This window comes from Pteropus medius, unplaced genomic scaffold (assembly GCF_902729225.1).
Source record: "Pteropus medius unplaced genomic scaffold, Ma_sr-lr_union100, whole genome shotgun sequence".
Classification (NCBI taxonomy): Eukaryota; Metazoa; Chordata; class Mammalia; order Chiroptera; family Pteropodidae; genus Pteropus; species Pteropus medius.
In genome coordinates this window covers 13,482,674-13,487,420 of record NW_024355990.1, presented here as the reverse complement: position 1 = coordinate 13,487,420, position 4,747 = coordinate 13,482,674, and the positions used below count along the sequence as shown (strand labels likewise).

The 4,747-nt window shown below is 35.6% G+C and overlaps 1 pseudogene; it reads left to right on the top strand.

Moving 5' to 3' along the window:
* The first annotated feature begins 1,262 nt into the window (after positions 1-1,262).
* Positions 1,263-3,250, top strand: LOC120600151 (CMP-sialic acid transporter-like; annotated as a pseudogene).
* Positions 3,251-4,747: the final 1,497 nt, after the last annotated feature.

Here is a 4,747-nt window from a genome sequence, read left to right as displayed (position 1 = left end):
TCTTAATATAAAATGAGTGCTAGGTGGAGATTTCAAAAGTATTCCTGCTTGCCTAGAGGGTTTACTCCATTCTATCTTACTATTAAGCCTCCATAGCCATAATAAAAGATTTGTTTATAGTTTTGAGAGATGATAGTCTCATTTTAAGATTACCTTCTGAAGTCCATTTATAAGTTAAATACATTAAGAAACCCACTGTATATCCTAGAACAGCATGGCCGGTATATTCTACCCTTACAGAGCAGAATGAACACAAATGACAATAGGGGAAAATGTATCCTTGGATCAGGATTTCTTAGATATGTGGAACTAACAGAGGAAGGGTAAATTGAAGAAAGAAGAATCTAGCTTTTTGACCATCCTTCAGGATATCTCCCTCATATCAATATACTTTAAAGTATTAAAATGATTTTCAAAAGGAAAAAAAAAATTAAGTGTAAAAGATAAAAGTTTTTTTTTTTTTAAGATAATAGAGATTGCTTAATAAAAGGCCAAGAAAAATTCTTTCCCTGATTGAAACTATTTAAAAGTGCTTGCTGATGTCATAAGCAATTGAGACACAGCTAAACTGCTCCCTGAGGGCCCTGGAGCATAGACTGGGACTGACTCAAAGAGAAAGCCCTTGGTTGGAGTCACACTTTAAGCCAAAATCTTTTCCATTTCATACCTAATAAAAGGGGAGATAGGTCGTAAGCACTTATAAGTCACTGTAAGCAGATCTAAAACAAACAGGCCTCCCCCCCGCCCCCGCATTCATGGCTCCTATTCTCTATAGATTGGTGATAGGCAGGTATATTTAACATAACTCACAGGTATCAGCATATATGTTTCATGATACCTTAACCTATAACTAGCCCTGACATTAAGAAAAATAGCATTTGTCTAGTTTGGCCTAAAAAGACCCAATCAAAAGAGAAAATCAAAAGTTCTTGGTTAGCAGTATTAAGGTCCTTTAGTTGCAGAGAATAGTAACTAAATCTGGCCAACTTATTCACAAAGAAAATTTTTGTAGGCACTTGTCAGCAAGGACTTGGCTGTAAAGGCTTCTCCTCGTTCCTAGCCATTTCATTTCCTGGCATAGCTCAGATTCCTGAGTCTGATCTTAGTGCTCGTTCTGGTGGGAGACCAGCTGTCATTTGGCAGCAAGGCACTCTAGGCCCAGCGGTTTTCGTCACTAAGACCACAGGAGGCGGTCCCCCGTGTCCTGCTCAGGGAGCTCGGGAGTGGGCATGCATCAGTTCCGTGCAGGGCTGTTGGGGAGCAATGGCTGCCCCAAGAGAAAATGTCAGTTTATTATTCAAGTTATACTGCTTGACAGGGATGACCCTGGTGGCTGCAGCTTATACCATAGCTTTAAGATACACTAGGACATCAGACAAAGAACTCTACTTTTCAACCACAGCTGTGTATATCACAGAAGTTATAAAGTTATTGCTACATGTGGGACTTTTAGCTAAAGAAACTGGTAGTCTGGGTAGATTCAAGACATCTTTAAGAGAAAATGTTTTGGGGAGTCTCAAAGAACTGTTGAAGTTAAGTGTGCCATTATTAGTGTATGCTGTTCAGAACAACATGGCTTCCTAGCTCTTAGCAACCTAGATGCAGCAGTGTACAAGGTGACCTACCAATTGAAGATTCCCTGTACTGCTTTGTGTACTTTTTTAATGTTAAACCAGACACTTAGCAAATTACAGTGGATTTCAGTTTTTATGCTATGTGGTAGAGTCACACTTGTACAGTGGAAACCAGCACAAGCTATAAAAGCCATGGTGGCATAAAAGCAACCAAAGTGCCCTACGATAGATGATTGGCTAAAGAAGCTATGGTACATATATATAATGGAATATTACTCAGCCATAAGAAGAGATGAAATACTGCCATTTGCAACAACATGGATGGACCTCGAGATAATCATGCTAAGCTAAATAAGCCAGATAGGAAAAGTTGCAATTACATGATATCACTTATATGTGGGATAAAACAACAAATGAGCAGAACAAACAGAGACTCATGGTTATAGACTATAGACTAATGGTTACCAGAGAACTAGAAAGTTTATAGTAAGGGGAGAAGAAGGGAGGAGCAAGTAAAAGAAAAATATAGGTAGGTGGAGGTAGAGTGTGGGTAAGGGGATCAAATATATGGTAGCTGAAGGAAACTGGACTTTAGGTGGTGAGCACACAATAGAATATATAGATGCCAAATGTTAATGTACACCTGAAAATTATGATTGTATTAACCAATGTTACCCCAATAAACTTAATTTAAAAAAAAAAAGGAATAGGAGTAAAAGAAGTAGCAGAGGAATAGTAATAGTAGTAGTAGTAGTAGTAACAGTATAGAAATTCTTCAAACACATTTACAAAACATTTTGAACTTTTGGATGGCAGCAACCTATATTCCACCACTTTAAATGAGAAAAGAACAATACATTCTCAGTTTACTTTAAATCCCAACAAAAATCTTCAAATATCACCAAAACACTTGAATTCCTATATAACAGCCCATCAAGTGTTTTGTAAAATGTAAATCATTTAAAACACCAGTTAATTATGACACTTAAAAAATTTGTTAGTAGGCATATTTGAGTACTTAATATATATAAAAGTGGTAACAAAATATGCTTTTCTTCTATACTGCAGTGAACATATACTATAAGGCAAATAAAAATAGTAAATTTAAATATATGTTAAATATATGAATAAAATAAATAAAATTTTTAAATAAGGGAAAAAAAATGTCCTGGTGGAAGAGAACCCATTGTTAGGGTTTGGTGCTATAGCCATTGCTGTATTGTGTTCAGGATTCACTGTATTGTGCTCAGGATTTTCAAGATTTGAAGAAGTTTTAAAGAGTTCAGACACTTCCCTTTGGGTGAGAAACATTCAAATGTATCTATCAGGGATTGTTGTGACATTAGTTGGTGTCTACTTATCAGATGGAGCTGAAATTAAAGAAAAAGAATTTTTCTATGGTTACACAGAAACCTTCCTTGCAAGTGTTGGAGGCCTGTACACTTCTGTTGTGGTCAAGTATACAGACAACATCATGAAGGGCTTTTATGCAGCAGCAGCATTGTCCTTTCTACCATTTCTTCATTGATGCTATTTGGATTACAGATAACACTCACCTTTGCTTGGGTACTCTTCTCGTATGTGTTTCTATATATTTCTACAGATTACTCAGACAAGATACTACATCCATCCAACAAGGAGAAACAGCTTCAAAAGAGAGAGCCAGTCATGTGTAATTTCAGCCTAAAAAGAATTCCTACTAGTACTAAACTATTTGCATTAACCTAGAGCCTAAAGTCAATCCCAGAAGGTGGCTTAAACAAAAACAACAAATTAATTCTCTGGCACATGAATTACGAAGAAAGCTACCTGATTGAACTGCTATAAAGATTTAATGTGACCTCTTTGGAGGCAACCCATTTTGAAGGAATTTTATCAATGTATATAAAAAGTTTGGAGATAATAACGATGTTAAAAAATCATGTGAGGTTATAATATTCAAGAAACAAGGTTTGGGAAAACATGAAAGGTTAAAATGCCAAAGCCATTTCTGTACTAACTGTTCTCTTGTTCAGGTACCAGGGGAGGACCACCCCTCCTTGTTCTCCAGTTCATGTATAACATTTTGTCCCAGCCATATTAAAGACCTAGCTCTTTTCTTACAAAAGAGAGGCAAAAACAAGACAGGTTAGTCAGAAACAAATTGAATGTGTAACTTCTCAAACTGAATCTATCTCATAACTCTGACAATGATTTCTGAGTAGTGACTGAGTACAACTTTAAGTGTTGTATTTGTACCATTCGTTGCCTGGATTCATATTTCTATGCTATTAGATGACATACTTTTCTTCAAAAAATATTTCTAAACTCACTTTTGTACTTTTTTTTTATAAAGTGTGTTTAACTCTGGGGCTCTCAATAATTTGTGAATTTCTGTGTTTTTAAAAAAATTTCTATAATGTTAATTGGGAAACTCAGCAATAAATTTTATTTGTATGCAAAAAAAAAAAAAAAGAAAGAAAGAAAAAGAATAAGAAAAATTTTCGCAAGGCCATGGAGTAGTTCACAGAATCAAAGAAACAGCTGAAAAACCAGGATCAGACAAGGTAAAACCAAGGCAGCATCCAAGGGCCCAGGTAGCAGGAATTAATTAATCAGTTTCATCAGGGCAATTAAACTGGAATGAATCACCCTTATATTACACTTTTCAATATTCAGGATCTCAAGGGACAGAGAGTCAATCAAGCCTAGTTTGAATCAAATGCTCAAGTGGCCAGGATAGGGCAGGCATATTGATTACCAGTACCCACAAGATGGCTCACAGAGGGTGAGAGGTTATACTCTCCCACATCCAAAAAGTGAAGCAGGTATAGATGCTAGTTAACTAGGATAAAAAAGAAACCAAACTTTTTAATTGTGTCATCCCCAACTCTTAGCTAGTGGATAATAATATGGAGTTAACATTTTAAAGCATGTTTTTATGATTACATAAAAAGTCGGGTTTTCAAAACCCTATGAAAAAGAAATAAAGAATATATCCTTCTCTCCAGTAGCAACATAGTGACTTTCTTGGGTATTACAAAGTATTGTGTAGGTCTGAGATTATGAATAATATAATAATTTAAAAGCAAATTCCCTAAGGTTCTCACTGCACTATAAATGTACATCACATCTATCCCCTTCCTTCTGATTCAAAATATGCAAATTTAGAATTTTATAGTCTTGTATTATTT